Below are 16,813 nucleotides of genomic sequence, written 5' to 3'. Positions count from 1 at the left end.
TTGATGCTGCCATCCGAGAAGTCCCCGCTACCTTTGCGGGAGCAATCACACTGATCCCGTTACCTCAGCAACAAGCATCACACTCTGGTGTCACCAGCGAGGCCAGCAGGCAGAACACACCGAGCCAAGGAACTGTCCACACACAGGGACTGATCCTGCTGCCGCTTTCCCTGCCGGGCTCTGCTGAGCTCCCTCCTGCCCCTGCGGTGCCGGGAGCGGAGCAGCAGCCCGGGGATGCTGGGGAGCGGTCATTTGCATTCCCGGTGTCACTCCGAGCCGCCGCCAGCTGGGAGCAGTTGGGCAGCGGGCTTGAGAAGAACGAAATAAGAAAGAGAGAGAAAGCAGCGAGAGGTGCAGCGTGTTATTTAACACTGCCACTCTCGTACCCAACTGGGACTCGCCCGCTCGGAGGTTGAATTTGGTTGAACAAAGCTTCCTGTGCATCGCTCCCCCTCCTCTCCAGCCCCTGCTTCCCTCCCGACCTGCCGGTGCTAAAGATAAGAGTTGTCTCTCATTTAGCAGTTCTCCTTGAGTGATTTTTATTGCGCTCATCTGCATTGTAGTAAACTCCTAAGATAGCCAGATAATAACAGCAGTGCCATGGAAACAGGCAGGAAAAGAGACCAAACACCGTATTTGTGATGCAGAAATGCCCATGAAGTGGCAAAAGTTGTTAGTGATGGAGGGGGAATGGTGAGCCTCGGCTGCTCAGCCAGGTTTAGGGGGTGCAGGTGAGCCCAGCTCCCGTGAGACTTCACCCCATGACTCCAGGGCATCACACGTGGGGAAGGGACCTGCTGCTGGGAATTGTGCTGCCTGGGGGTCTCACAGCAGTGCTGGGCTCCTCCTGTGCCTCCAACAGCTTTGCTGGGGACTCAGATGAGCTGGGAGGCAGGAACGTGTGTAGGGAGATGGGCTGGGATGAACCACAGGATGCACTCCCCAGAGCTGCTGTGATTTGAATCATTTCCCTCCTGCAGCCAGCGCTGAGGCCTAATGGGCTGTGAAATCTCACCCGGAGAAACAGCGGGATGTGTGTGGAGGGAGAGCAGCAGCCTCGGTGCTCCCGGGATCTCCCTGCTCCTGCTGCTCCCCGAAACACCAGGGCCCTTCTGCCTTTTCCCTGAAAGCCCTGCATGGCTGGGTGTGCACAGCTCCACGCCACAAACAGCACCAACAGCAGCAAAACGTGGCCTCCTGAGCTCCTTCAGCAGCGCTCAGGGCCAGAGGTGTTTGTGTGGTCAGGAACCTGAGGGATTCTGAGAAATAAGACAAACATCTCCCGAGGCCACTTTATGGGCATTGCTCTAATTAGCACCGTGTTCATCGGCCATTACCTCAGACCTTTGATTAACAGTGGGGAAAATCAATAACTGCTCTAAAAACTCAGATAAGTTTCACAGCTAATTTTAATTTCACATTTTAATCTTGTATTAATGTCAATCTTAATTACCATAATTAAGTCAGATGTGACTTAGCAGGAGCAGCTTGGAGATAAGATGTTAGAGGCAGACGGTGCCTTTCTGGTGCTGCTCACTGCAGTTTGGGAAGGGGCTGATGATGGGGAGGGGGGTCCCACAGGGAGCACAGGACACACACTGCCCCATCCTTCCCAAAATCCTGCCTGGGGTCTGTCCCCTGCACTGCAGAGAGGCTCTGGAGCCGCTCAGAGTCGCTTTGCCTTTTGGCAAAGAGTTGCTTTTATTTTGGGTGCCTGACCCCCCACGCTCCTCAGCACTGGGGAGTGCAGGGAGGTGACAGCCCCACAGCTCTGGCCGTGCCTGGGCTCTGCTTGCCACAGCAGCTGGGATCCACGAGATCCGAACTGCCTGGAAAATCAATCTCTCGTTTATTTTTGCGCCGGTGCCGCAGCCGCCGGTGCCGCCGCGTTTGCTCTGCAGTTGTGCCTATTGATCGCTGCCCACTGGCTGGGACAGCGCTGCCAGGGGCTCCATCCAGCCTGGGCACTGCCTCTGGAACCCTGGGACACATCCACATCATGGGATGCTGCAGCAGCTGCCCTGCAGCGGGGTGGGACAGACCTTGCGGCTCCCAGAGCCTCCCAGCACCTCCCAGGCAGCTCCTGTCCCCCACACCGGTCTGGGGGGACAGACCCCACCAGGACAGACCCCACCACCCCTGAATCCCGGCTCCAGATCCGTGTGAGCCGTCCCAAAACACGCTGGGGATCCTGCGAGGATGCAGCTGCTCCGTGGGGCTCCCGTGTGGGCACAGAGGGCAGGCACGGGGTGCCAGGCTGCTGCCTCTGCAGCCTCCTCCCTGCAGCTTCCTTGGGAAGCTTTCACCCCTCCTCCACAGTGCCCAGGGGGGCTTCAATGGCAGAAGGAAGCGGAAAAATAACCTCAGCTTTAGACTTGGGAGCAGAGGTGCCCTGTAGTGCAGCTGAAAGGCGGCTCTGAGGAGCCGTCCCCAGGCTCCGCTGGCTGGGGGCACTGCTGGTGAGTGGCAATATTGTCCCGGGGCAGAAAAGGCCTTTGTCCCTCCGAGATGGCAGAGCCACTCCAGCCTTTGGCTTTGGGAACGGGGCTGATTCCCTGCTTTGCCTTCCAAACACGGTGCTGAATGGGGGGTTTGAGCTGGAGACCAGGCTGGGATCCAGCCCCTTTGAGCCAGTGCCGGCGGGCACAGCTGGGGGCCCGCTCAGGAGGGAAGTCCTTGTTCCTTGTCGACAGAAGAAGACTTTGCACAGCTCAAAAATAGGCTCCCTGTTGCCCACTGCGTGTTGGAGGGGGCTGAGGGAAACAAACCCGCTGTGGGGAAGGCAGGCAGCAGCATCCCTGTGGAACTGGAGGGAAGGGACAGGCTGCCCAGGGTGCTGTGTCCCCAGCATCACCTCTGCACCCCTCAGTGTCCCCGTGTGCTCCCCAGCACAGCCCCACGGTGCCCGTGGCACATCCCAGTGAGCCACCTCCCCACGGAGCAAAAGCTCTCCTTGTGCAGCAGGACTGAAGCCTGGGAGCACCTACCCGAGCCCAAGGCTCCTTAATTCCCCAGCCAGAAATCAGGACATTGTTTTGTGCTCTATGCATAATTCATCATTCAGAGCTTAATTAACTACAGCTCCTCATGGCAATGCCCGGAGAGGCTCCCACCAGCTCCAGGCACTTCCAGCCACTCCAGTCCGTGGCTGCCAAGGCAATGGTGTTGCTCTGGTTGCTGTATCCATGCCTCACTGCTGCTCTGTGACATCCCAAAAGTTTTCAAGACTTTTCTGTTGTGATTTTCAGTTCTTTGCTCCAGCAGGATTTGCATCAGTCAAAGAGCAGCCAAGGTCCCCCCATCCTGACCATCCCCACAAAATCTGCCTTCTACAAATCTGCCTTTCAGCTGGAAAATACCTGCTCTGGGGAGGCTTTCCTGCCTTGTCCTCCATTCTCTGCATCCATTCCAGAGTCAATATTCCTGCCAGGACTGCTGCTGTTTACTCATTGCATCCATATAAATTGCAAGAGAGATTACACTGATACATAAAACAGCATTTGTAAATCCAGGAGTGCACAGAACTGTTGTCCTCTCTTGCAATTCCTCCTTGAGGAATAACAAGAAGTTTTTATGAAGTGAGGCAGAGTGCAGCACGATTTTAATGCTATCCCACTGCCTCTGGAGAGAGGGATTTCTTTGCCTCTGCATTACTCTACTCTCGCTGTAATCCATTAATTGTCTTCAGGAAAATGCTCTGGCTTTCTCCCTCACACCCCTGTGCATTTCAGAGTGCCCTGATCCAGGCAGGAGGGCTCAGCACCGGTGCTCAGCACCCTGAGCCAGGCAGGAATGCCCGGGAAGGCTGGAAGTGTCTGTAGGATGGGATGAGCTGGATGCAGACCTTGGTCCTCAGCACCAACCACAGGTAAATATTTTTCATTTGTCTGGCTCAAATAATTTCCCCATGAGAATCATAAAAGCAGTCTGTGAGGAACTGATGCAATCACGCCTCGGTGCTGCTGATTGGGAATAATCCCTGAGTTGTTGGAGACACTGGAGAGAGGGGGCGAGCACCAGCGGGTGGGAAGGGAAAGGAACAGGAAATAAGGGAAAAGAAGGAAATCACAGATTACAATCGGCACCAGTAACCATGGCATTGTGAAAGCCAGGCTTTGTCCAACAGCTGATTGTGATCTTTGAGGGGATGATGCATTGGAGGGAGGGAGGGAGGGAGGGATGGGGGGAGGGAGGTCTCCGATGGCTGCCGTGGGCTGTTGTGATGGATTGGATGTGGCATCAGGCACATTCTCCTGGAATCAGTGTGATGCAGTATCAGCACAGCGCATCCTAAGTGGGAATGAACTGGCTCATTGACAGATCCCGAGAACAGACAGATGAGGAGAATCATCCTCACAAGGAGGAATTAGTAATGAGCCCGCTCAGACCCGGCGTTTGCTCTGTCACCGCTCCCGGTTCCCACGGCCTGCAGGCAAACACCAAATCCCTGGAGATGCTGCACAAGCCGGGATCAGTGACTGGTTACCGGGACGTGCAGCCACACAGCACAGCCCTGAGCACAACACAGTCAATTATTCAGCCAAAAGCAGTCCAGCCTCTCGCGTCAACCCCTTTCTGTGCCGTGAAAACAGGGGGTTGGAGTCTCCCAGGGACTGAAGGTCGTGGCATCGCTCAGGTCCCAGAAAACCTCTGCAGCTGGAGCAGGGAGCAGTGCTTTGTTCCCCCACAGCTCTGCAGAGGCAGTGGCAGCCCCACAGAGCCCACTCCTGGTTGTGTCTGTGGCCTTGGGCCAGCAGGACCCCCCCTGCACCTCCCCTGCTTTGGGCACCACCCAGGGACCGGAATCCATGAACTGGGTGGCACAAGGAGCAGGACAGTGGCACTAACTGTGGCTGTGCCTCACAGGGGAGGTGACAGCCCCCTCCCAGCCCACCCTGCTCCTCCCTGGTGCTCCAGGCTTGGCTTCCTCTGCAGAGGCTGCTTGCTCTCTTTGTGGGGAGAAAAGGGGATTTGTACTAAAGCTCTTTGCATGAAAAAATAAAATCCATACTGTGCTGCTTTGCTCTGCCCCGGCTCCCAAGCTGTGATGTTTCATTGATTAGCTTGTAAGAGCTTGGAGCAGAGCCCGTGCTTTGCTGGGAGCATTTCCGCAGCTCCCGCAGGTGGAAAGCCATTAACCGCCTCCAGCCTCGTCCCTCTGCCTCCCGGGGGACTTTGGGTGGAGGCTTTGGGGTTGTTTGAAGAAGAAAACCCCTAAAACAGGGTCCCCACAGCGTGGCTGGGGTGCTCACTCCGCCCTGGGCTGGGGAGCTGGGGGCGCTCCCCACGCACACTGCCCATCCCGCAGCTCTGTGGACACAGGGATAATAATTCCCAGAAACCCTAAGAAAATAACAACATTTCACTCGTGCAGAGCTGTTGGGGAGCTCGCTGGACCTCCCTGCTGTGTGTCAGCGTGATGAGAGGCCGGCGAGAAAGCTCCGGCGCTCCCGGGTTAACGCCGCCCCTGGAATAACGCAGCGCCTGGAGCCGGGATCTGTGGCCATGGAAGCTTCTAACGCGGCTCCTGTCGCTCCCTACAGCCGGGCACGGCATCCAGCAGCGTTCCCTGCAGGGGATTGTCCCTGGATGCCAGCCCTGGGGCTCCCAGCTCCAGGCAGGATCCGGCCGGGGCTCTGCGCAGGGAATCGCTCCGTTTTGGGAAGGGTGGGCAGAGATCCCGGCACGGTGGCACAGCAGCCCCAAGGGATGCGCAGGGATCCGGGCAGGGCTGGGAGGGAGGCTGGGGAGGAGGAGGAGGAGGAGGAAGAGGAGGAGGAGCAGCATGTGGCAGAGCTCCAGCGTGGCAGCGGGTGCGTTCCGCGCTGGGAGATGTGGCACAAGCTGCCGTGAGATTTGGGGAGTGCAAACACGAGCCTGCCGCCAGGGAAGCGCTCCCAGGGAACACCCAGGGCTGTGGCTGCTGCTGCCCGTCCTCCTGCAGGGGTTCTGAGTGTGCAGGGAGCGGCCTTTGCTGAGGTTTCCTGCAGCTGGGAGCAGCGCCTGTGCCTCCCGGGCAGGTCCTGCCTCTCCATGGGGCACAGAGCCAAGAGAAAACTCTTCCTGGTGGAGAAATCTCCGTGGCATGACAAGAGAAAACCCCTCTCCCTACAAGGGCTGATGAAAGATTATTGTACAGTTGGTACTGCTTTAACATCCCAGGTTTTGTCTCTACGTGGTCAGTTGGGAAAGGAAAGAGCTGGGCAGGGGGAGGAAAGGTGTTCTGGAGGTTTGATTCTGATCTTTCTTGTTCTTCTAGTCCTGTTAATAAAGTTTCTTTATTCCTTTTCAGTTTTAAGCCTGTTTTGCCCTTCTCCTAAGCTGTATCTCACAGTGAGAAATAAGTGCCCTGGTGATTTTAGCCAGCTCTAAACCCTGCTCATTATTTGGTGCTTTGGTGTGACCCTGCTGGCCACGCATCCTCTGCCTGCTTGTCCCACCAGGCACGGACCGAGGCAGCACCCCAGGATGGTTCTGACCCCCGTGATTCCCACCCCACCCCAATTCCAGCCCTGTGAGAGACATTTCCAGTTGCAGACAATGAGTGTGTGAGGCACGGAGTAACTGTGTGTGTCAGCTGAGTGACTCCAGCATGTTCCACGGCAGCTCAGCTCTCTGTGACCCCCGGGGAGATGCCCCTGTCCCCCTCCTGTCACCCCGAGATGGCACCAGAGCTGCTCAGGCGGGGCTGGGAGCTGGGAGAGTGGGAAGGAGCCTTGGCTGCAGGTTAAAGGAGGTCACTTTATTGCAGTCAGCACTGCTGAGATCCCCGAGCAGCCACGGGGTTAATGGACTAAACCAGGGAAATTTGTAAATCTCTCCCCAGCACCCAGGAGATCAGCTTTTGTTTTGTGCTTGGCAATGGAAGCAAATCCTGCTCCACTCTCCCTGACCTGGCCATTAGGATGACACAGTGAGGACTGGTTTTCATTCCCAGGAGGGTTTTACACACCTGGGAAAAGCTCCTTGGGAAAGCCCCAGGTCCCCAAAGCCTTGGTGGCCTTGAGCCCAGCTTGTGCCGGGGCTGGAGGGGACACAGAGCCCAGCTGAGTGCAGGGAGGACACGACATCGTGGGGGATTTCAGAGGGAAGAAGCCTCCTGGCAGCCCACACGTAGGTCTAATAATTTACTATTACTGCTTTTATGGCAGACTGTAAAAATCTAAAATAAGGCTGGGAACTGTCAGAGAACCCCACAAGGAGGTGAATTTTTGCGTAATCAGAAATTCTGGAGCCGCAGTTTTTAGGCTCCAATGCCTTCCTCTGGAAACCCCGAGGTGCTCACCGGGCTCCTGCAGACCTGGTGATGGGTGATCTTCACTGATGAACATCTCCAGTGACCCTGTCCAACCTCCCAGTGATTTTGGGAGCCAGAGATCCCTTCTCTGCTCTGACTCTGGAGAGCAGCCCCTCACCCTGCACCTTCCTGACCACCCTCCCGCTGTCCCCAGCCTCTCCAGAGGGACCAGCATCCCAGGGAATGCACAGGGGGGTTTTGTTTCCCGTGGCCACGCTCTCCAGTCCCCTTCAGGTGGCACAGGGAGGACACACTCTGCCCCTGGAGGGTGACATTAAGCACCGAGGTAATTCTGCCTCTCCGAGTGCTAACCCTGAGCCGTTATCACAATTACTCCCAGGGCCACTGGATGATACTTGGTAATTATGTGGCTCTTTCATCTGGGATCTCGGAGCACTTACTGATCAATTAATTACACTTTGCAGCAGGCTCTGGCCCTGCTGCCAGATGCAGATCAATAATCCCTCTCCTGAGACGAGGCTGGCTCTGGATGGCACGGCCCTGCCAGCACAGGGCTCACCCAGCAGGATGGTGTCCAGGCTCTGGGGTGCCCAGGCTGCCCAGGGAAGGTGGAGGATGAGGGCATGGAAAGCTCATGGGTGAGAATTGTAGAATTTCGGTTGGGTAAGACCTCTGGGATCTTTGAGTCCAAGCCTTACCCAGGCTCAGGAGGGCCCTGAGCACCGCCAGCTCTTCCTCACCCTCCAAAGCTTTGTTTCCCTGCTGTTAGAGACAGATGGGAGAAGAGAAGTGCCAACCAGCTCCTCCTGATCCTCACAGCCCCAGGACAAGCTGTTGACTTGGAGCTTTGGACACAACACCATTGGGAGGAGTCCTGGCAGGAGCCAGGCCATGAGCACGGGGCATGCAGGGGTGGAAAGTACACGGTCTCCTGCCCAAAACTCTTCAGGTTTTCCATTTTTTACTGCAGGAGGAGAAAACTCACAGGGCTGGGGAGGTGCTGGAGGAGGGAGGGATCTGCAGAAGGCTTTGGTGGGAGACTGGGAGGGCAGAAAGCTGCCAAAAGCTGCGGCTCCATGGCAGCCCCGTCCCTCCTGGCGGCAGAGGAAGGATGGGGACAGGTGAGGACGGTGGCAGGGTGGAGGATTAAGCCCAGTTGGATCTGGGGGTTTCTGGGCTGTCAGGAGCCAGCCATGCTGACAGCCCTGAGAGTTTCTCACCTCCCTTTACAGCCTTTTCCTCACAGACTCGTCTTGTGTTGATCTAAATGAAACGACTGGGGAGAGTTGTTGCTTTTATGAAAGATTTTCCGTTGCATTTCCCCACTGTGGACTCTCCAGAGATGCAAGAGTGGAAATCAGGGGTGTGGGGGCTGTCCCTGGGCAGGGTGTCAGAGCCACCTCACAGCTCGGAGCAAAACCGCGGCATTTGCAGCCCATCCCTGCCAGAGAGCCACAGGCTGCGCCCTCCCTGGCCCAGCTCATTGCTGAAAATCGCCAGCCACGGGCGGAGAAACTCTTCCCCCAGCTCCCCTGGAGCCCCAGGGCTCAGCCGAGCTGCTCTCAGTCCTCTCCTGCTCTGCCAAAGAGCTGCGTCACCGCAGCCTGACATCCTGTCCCTCCCTGTCCTCGCTGTGCCCTCCCTGTGCCACCCGCCTGGCACAGCCGGGGCTCCCAGACCCTCTGCCCGATGCTGGTGGGGTGGGTGGCACATGTGCAGGGGGGCTGGGCTGCGAGCAGGACAGGTTTTGTCGCCCTGGGACAGTGGTCTGCACTCTTGGCTGTCCTTCCTTCCTTGCAGGCAGCCTTTCAGCCCAGATGGAGAGCGCCATACGGAGTTTTGTTTCCTTCCCAAAACACACCACACGTTCCCTGCCTGTCTAACAAGGTGTGCGTGCCAGGCTGTGTGACACGGTGAGAGGCACAACCAGGCATCATCCTCATCCCTGAGCAGGGAGTCAGGGGGACACAGGGGAGCTCTGTCACCCCACATCCACCACTGGGCCACCCACTCCTTGTCACAGGGCAGCACTGAGGAGGTTTGGGAGCTGAGGGCAGATGTGGGACACAGCCAGGTTGGAGATTCTTGCTTCTACCTGGGGCTTGTTACCTTTTTTTTACCCTGTAAAAGCAGGGTTTCTCCTTCCAGGGCTGCTGCTGTGCAGGAGACTGAGGATGGGGAGGGCTTTTACAAGGGTGTGCAGTGCTAGGGTGGGTGGGAATGGCTTTGAGCTGAAAGAGGGTATGTTTAGATTAAATATTAGGAATAAATTATTTTCTGTGACTGCTCTGAAAGCTGTGGGTGAGGGGGTGGCTGTGGGGATGTCCGGGCATCGGGATGAAGCGGTGCCAGCACAGGGATAGAGGGATGAGCCATCAGCTGGGATTTCTCCAGCGCTTAAAAGCCTCCTTCACATTCTGTGTCATGAAACACAGCCGTGATTTTTGCTTTACAAGTGTGATTGCCTATAACAGCATGAAATTACAGCCAGAGCTGGTCAGCCTGGCAGCAGATAAGCAGAGCTGGGAGTGTGGCACTGTGCTGGTACATGGGGAGGGAGGGAGGATGGCAGCCCCTGGTGAGCCACAGTGGGCTCATCACCGCTCTGGGCTATCCCAGTGGGAGCCCAGAGGAGGTGGATGCTGCAGGGTTAGACCTGGTGGTGATGGAACTGGCTGGGCAGGAAGGATTCATCCAGGGGCTCAAATTGGGAATAAACACGTGACTGCCTGGCCCAGGGCATCCTCAGCCTCTCATTTGCAAACTCCAGTTCTGAGCGCCCTGGGTGCCACTTCAACACTGCCCTGTCCCACACCTCCCTAAATCCCTGTCATTCCTGGTGTTTTCCTCACTTTCATAAGCTTTTTTACCACTCTGAGGGAAAAGGTCTCCATTTACTCATCACTGCTCTAATTCCATTTGCGAGCTGTGGGTGTCAACCAGAGGTGGGCCAGCGAGAGCCGGGACGGATTCCTGGTGGAAGGAGCCTGTGTGTTCTGGCTGGGATTGATTTCATGGTGCAGAAGCCACTCGGCAGCAGCCCCTGCCTGTCCTCCTGCCACGCACAGCACTGTGGAAAATGCACTTATTCGCATATTAGACCGATTCTCTGAAGTTCAAACCTTCCAGGTATTTCTGGTCCCTCCCAGTCTTGCCGTCTGCTTTCATCCCCTTTCATCCCACTGCCCCTGCGCCTCCCTGGTTCTGCTCTGCTTCCCGTGTTTGTCAGAGGGCAAATAAAGCAGCTGAGGGATGGCCCAGGGCTGGCAGCGCTGGGGGCTGGGAGCGTTTTCCTGGCGACTGCGCTCTGCCAGCCTGACCTTTGCAGGGAGCAGCCCCGGCAGCCCAGGACTGCTGCACGTGGCTTTCCCTGTGCCACAGGCTCGGCACAGCCAGGAAAGGGGCCCATCCCCGTGTCTGGATCGCTGCTCTGTGCCCAGAAAGCCTCGAGCATCACGGCATGGCAGGAGGGACCTTTGTGGGATGGGCAGTGCTGGTGGTGGGACAGGGCTCGGGGGGTCAGGGCAGCGCTGCTCTGGGAAGCTCTCGGTGCCTCTGCCTCTTCCTCAGACCCTGACGGATCCCTGTGCCTGGTGGCTGAGTCTTTCACCCTGAACCGAGCTGACAGCTTCCAAAACTCGTGTTGATGGATGATCTCATCAACCAGGGGTGCACTGCAGGGGCGGGAGGGGAGCAAATGTCTTATTGCCTCCACTGGGGGCTTTGCTGGCAGCGTGAGGATGGCTCATTCCCTCTTCCCCAAAGCCAGGGAAGCAGCAGGTGTGTTCACCACTGCAACATGGCCTGGGAGGTCCCTGAGGCACTGGGAGCAGATGCCAGACAGAGATTGGGGTGCTCCTTGCTGGTGCTGATCCTGCTGCAGCCCAGAGCAATGACCCATTTCCAGCTCTCTTGCCCAGAAGGAGCCAGTGAGATGACCCAAAGCAGCCAAGGAAGTCACAGGGCTGGAGATGTGCCTGCAGCCAGGGAAGACAACTCAGTGTGCTGGAGAGCCATTTCCATGCTCGCCCCTCATTGTTAGTTCATCCCCACGTGCTTGCAGCGTGGATATCCAACGGGGGGATGATCCAGGAGCAGGAGGGATTTAGATTTTTCTTTGGGGGATCATGTTTATTTTCTTGACATGCTTCAAGGAGTTCTGTACAGTGGTGAAGAGGATGAACAGACTCTCCCCAGGGGTGCCTGGGTGCAGTTTTGGCAGGGGATCAGGGGCTGAGCAGAGATGGACTCTGCCCTTCAGTGCTACTGAAGATGCTGAGGTGCTCTGGGGCTCATGGCCCAGGGGAACACAATTTGGTTTCCCCAAGTTTGTTTCCTCTTGAAGTGAGCAGCTAAAGGGAGAAGGAGAGCTTGAGCAGGGGAAGGTTCCTGGCTGTATTAGAGGGAAGATTTGCAGTGCTGGCCCCAGGATCAAGGACTGCATTAGTATTGACCTCAGGTATGGTGAGATTTCCTAACTCAGCACAAGGCTGTGCTCAACTCTAAACCTCACAGAGGGCTGGGCAGTGATAGCTCCTGCCTTGCAGGAGTGTTTGGGGTCTTGATTCATCACTGTCTCCTCAACACCCCCATTCCCAGAGGGGAAGGATGCTCTGGCAGTGCAACCCACAGCCCTGACTGCTGCTCCTGTGTCAGGCACCAAGGTGGCACTGAAATCAAACGTTGTGCTGAGCAGGATCCCAGCTCCAGGCTTGGGGGGGAGGGAGATGATGGAGGAAAGCTGGGGAATAAAACTCCCCTATCCCCTCATCCTTCTGCTTCAGCTCTGCCCTGGCAAAATGGAAGGGCCTCGTGCTGGGCTTCAGGCAGAAAGAGCAGGTGATGGTTGTAAAGTCTCGTGTTGCTTGCAGGAATGAGTTATCCCAGGAAAAATGCAGGTTTTTCTCCCCCTGTGGGCTCCTGAAGCTTTGATATGCTCCTCCTGCAAGTGAGAGAGCCAAAGGGAACATGGAATCGGCACCATCTTCCCCCCGGAGTTCTTCTTCAGGCTTCACTTGGTGTCATAATGATCCAATCAATCCCAGGAGGCTCCAAATAATTATTAATTAAGGCAATGATTGGGTGATTTGGCCGTCATTGCAGCTGTCTTTCACAGGGAGAGAGAAAAGCCTGTTCCTTTCTTATTTTTCCCTAAAGCCTGACTCTGATGGCACGCGGCTGCTCTGCAGAACACAATGTAATAGCAGGGTGAGTCACAGCCAAGGATTTGTATTCAATATCGGTTCGGATTACATTAGCTTTGCCTAATGCCTGAGCAATAAAGTGCCTCTTCATTGTATAGCTGCAGTTTATTTCGGTTCCTGGGCTGGTACAGAGCAAACATCCATCATGCAGCAACACGTGTGCCCTGCGCCGGGAGCGGCCTGGGGGATGCCGGCTCTGCCTCTCCTCCTGCTCCTGCCAGGAGCTCCTGTTCTCATGGAATCCTGGAACGCTTTGGGTTGGAAGGGGCTTTTAAAGCCCATCTTGTCCCACCCCCTGCCGTGGACAGAGGTGTTTTCCACTAGAGCACGTCGCTCCAGCCTGGTCTTGGACATTTCCAGGGATGGGGAATCATCCATTTGTTCAGCCATGAAACCTGCCCGGCTGTCACACCAGAGCCCGGCTGAACACGGTGGCCTGTTCTCCGCAGCAGGGTGCTGTCCTGGGTGCTTCACTCCAGGAGCAGATCCCTGAATCCCCCGGAGCAGAGCACAGGTCCAGCACAGCATTCCAGCCCCAGTGTCCAGGCTGCAGCCTCTCGGCGCTGGCTCTGGCTGGGATGTGGAGCCACCAGCGGGGATCTGGCAGCTCCCCGGGCTGCTGCCATCCCCGCTGCTGCTCTCACCCCTCCGCCAGCCTCTCCTCGCTGCATTCCCCACTCGTGCCGTTCCCCCGTGTGCCGGTGCTGTGGCAGAGGAGGAGAGGATGCAGAAAAGCAGCGAAGGCTGCGGGAGCACGGCCCGGGCTGCAGCAAAGGCTCCTGCGCTGGGCTCCGGCAGCTCCGCGCCTCCGGCACAGCCCGGAGCAAGGGCGAGGGGACAGCCAGGATCGCTTTTGTTGCTTTGCACGGGTCTGGGGAAACGGAGCGTGTTTCCTTGGCTGCCCTAACGGGACCCAGCGATGATCCACGTGGGCAGCGGTGAGTAAGAGTCTTATCTTTATTTACTCGATGGTTTCGCTGTGGAAGACCTCGGAGGAGGAGGGGCAGGTCCACAAGGAGCCTCCGTGAGCGCTTCCAGCCTGGCGCTGCCGAGAGGAGGGCTGAGCCAGCCGATGATTTATGAACTCTCCCGTGCAGGGCAGAGGTCTCTTTTTGCCTTGCTGGGCTTGTTGGAGGAGGGAACCGGCCCTCGATCAGAGAAGCTGCCAGAGATTTCTTTTATTGCTGAGGAAACGCCCCCGCATCTCCTCCTCTCGTGTCGCGGGGTCCCTTTCTGTCTGTCACCCGGCCAGGGAGAGGGGCCGCAAGGAGGAATCCGTGAATTCCCACTGAGCTCCCTGCCGTGTCCCCAGAGGGGACAGATCAAAAAGCCACCAGCAGCCAGGGAGCCGGGGCCAGCTGGTGACACAGAGCCCCACGCAATGTGGGAGTGAAGGGAGCGGCTCCAAGGCTGTGCTGGGAGAGAGGAATGCCCCTGGGATGGGGTCCTTAGGGCTGAGTGATGCCACCACCATGGATTAGCGGCACTGCCCGCGGCGCTCGCCGTGTCCCCGGTGTCCCCTGCTCTGGGGGCAGAGCTGTCCTGTTCCCGCTGGAGCCATCGTTAGAGGTGACATCTGATTGCTGAGAACAGCTCAGAATGGCAGCCCGTGACTGCCAGCAGGGCTGGGGCAGTGCCAAGGCTGGGCAAGTGCCAGCTGTGGCTCCGCAGCCAGCCCTGGAGCGTGCCCGGCCCGGGATGGGGCTGCTCGGAACACCCACCTGCAGGGCACCACCAGCACCCTCGGCTTTCCCATCTGCATTCCCAGGAGCCAACAGCTCTCCCGTGGCCTCTTTGGGACCCTTTGCTGCTGGATAACCCCCTTCTTTCCTTGGCCACCCCTCACACTCCAGGATGTGCCGGTGGTGTGGCTGTGGCCGCAGCTGTGGGAGAGCCACGAGGGCTGAGCAGGGCAGGGAATTCCCTCAGTGCTTCCCAGGCTGCTGGGATGGGAACGGGGATCCCTGAGCCCTGATCTTCCCACACAGCCAGCACTGCTCCCACTGAGGGGTTTAATCCGTGGGGCTGATGCTAAATGTGTCAGTGCCGGCAGCAGAGCCCAGGAGCCGATGGCTCCATGCTGAGGGTGGCTCTCTGGGACTGAGAAACAGTTCCCAGCCCACAAAGTTTGGGTAAAAAGCCCTGTTTTCTGGGCCTGCTGGCGAGACAGTGTCCTACGGGAGCAGGGGAATCTGGATTCCTCGGTAAATCTACTGCCATCCAAGAAAAAAACACATTTTAATCAAATCCAAGGCAGTGCTGCGATCTAGACACGGGGAATATAGGCCATGCTCACAAACGGGGAGGCTGCGTCCCAGAAAACATCAAATGTGAAAATAATTTAGAGGCTGGAGGAGCAAAAGCGGCTCCACAGGCATTCTTAGGGCTCTGACACCTTCCAAGGCAGGAGGCAGTGGCCCCAGCACAGCCCTGGTGAGCTTTAGGGGGTTGCCTGATGCACCTGTGGGATCCAGGGGAATATTCCATGCAGGGCTGGGAAATGTGGTTCATTAAAGAGGGGTTTGGCAAAGAGGAGAGGGTGAATAAAAGAGGGAGGAAAATTCTTTGAGGACTGAAAAAACACCACTGAAAGGCGAGGAGGGAGTGAGGTCCCTGGGGTTTAGCCAAAGGAGGATCCAGAGGTGCCTTGAATTCGCTCTGCAAAAATGTTCCTGGGATACAGCAAGCTCTGAAAGGGCTTTTTAATCCAGCAGGGAAAGCACAAGAGAGCCAACAACTGGAGCTGGAGCCAGACACATTTAAATTAGAACAAAAGACACATTTCTAATAGTGAGGTAATTAACCACTGGAACAAATTATCAAGGGGAAGTGGTGCTTTCTCAGTCTCTTGAAGTTTTCAAATTATGTTGGGATGTTTTTTCCTGAGAAAAAGCTTCACTTCAGCAAAAAACAACTGGAGGAATTTACTGCCTGTGCTCAAACGTCAGCCCAGACCCTGCAGAACACTCTGGCCTCAAAATCAGCTTTTTGGTAAAACTGGTGGGATTTTTAAGGCAAACCCAGGTTCAAGTAATTTCCCTGGAATGGGAAGAAGAGACGTTTCCCAGCATACTCCTGTTCCCACTGAAGCCAGGACTGCTGGTCCTGCCACAAGCCCTGCCCTTACACTTCTCACCCTTGGGGCAATTCCTGGTGAGTGGTGTGAGTGCAAAATTTGGAATTTGGGGAATGGTCTGGATGCATCCCCAGGGTCCTGCTCTGAGTCATGGGGCTGCAACTCTCTGGTGCAAAACCACCCTGGAAGCAGAGCCCTGTCTGAGCTGGGGCTCTCCTTACAGGACATTGTAAACATGTGCACAGATACATATGTTTGTATTTGTCTATTTACATTTCTATGGCACATTGACGGGCTTCCAGCAGCAGCACTGTTGCAGTGGCCATGCCTGGGGTGAGGTTGTCCCTGTGTGTTTGGTGTCAGTTTGGCCCTTCCTGTGAGCTGGGGCTGAGCTGGGAAATCAATCACAGCTGCTCCACAGAGCTCTGGTCCTGTAATTACTCCGTGATTAAATAAAAACGTAATTCCTTCAACACCTCCGTACTTCTGCTTTATTGCAGGAGAGCCCACACGAGGAATTAATGTTTAAATAATGGCTTTCCTCCCCAGGAGCAGGCTCTGAGATAGGCAGGAATACATTAACGCTCTGTCCCACGGGTGGAAGGAGCAGCACCTTGCTGGGGGCCACAGAGGCGCCAGTGCAGCATCCACTGGGATTTTCCGGTGGTTTCTGTCTCCATGTCTTCTGGCCACACCCCAGGCTTCCCTCGGGCAGAGCCTGTGGATGCAGCCCCCCAAATCCCCACCCCAGCTGGCACCAGGAGCCTTCCTTGGCGCGGTGCCGAGGCCTGGAAACTGCCTGGAAATTCCTGCAGTTGGGATGGAAGTTTGGTGGCTGGAGGAGTGCAGAGGATTCCCACTGCTGGATTCTGAGCTGATTTCTGAGCTGTCCATCTTTTCCTATCAGCAGATGCCAGCGGGGATGTCCGTGCCTGGTGAAGGATTGTCTCTCCCTGCAAAGGGCGACGCGGTTTCAACCTCTTTATTAAACCAGGCACAATCCTGTGCGCCAGCAGAGATGAAGAAAAGCTCCTGATAAGTGGGACTGGCCATTCCCTGAGTTTCCAGTCTCCTTGGTTACAGTACGCCACACAAATGCTTTTTTCGGAGAGCAGGCTGAGCTGAGAGTTTGAATCCCAGACTGGAGAGGTTCCCCATCTCCCTGCCTCATACCTGGTGCTGCTGAGAGGATGCTCAGCACAGGAGGGGGTGGGGAAGGGGCTCCTGCTGGTTTTGCAGAGGTGTCTGAGCGATGCAGTCGGAGCAGATCCAATG

This window comes from Pseudopodoces humilis, chromosome 20, assembly GCF_049639895.1.
Source record: "Pseudopodoces humilis isolate 2021_Gansu_Grassland_sample_001 chromosome 20, ASM4963989v1, whole genome shotgun sequence".
NCBI lineage: Eukaryota > Metazoa > Chordata > Aves > Passeriformes > Paridae > Pseudopodoces > Pseudopodoces humilis.
The sequence above is the reverse complement of the archived record's forward strand: the minus strand, read 5'-3'. Positions refer to the sequence as shown.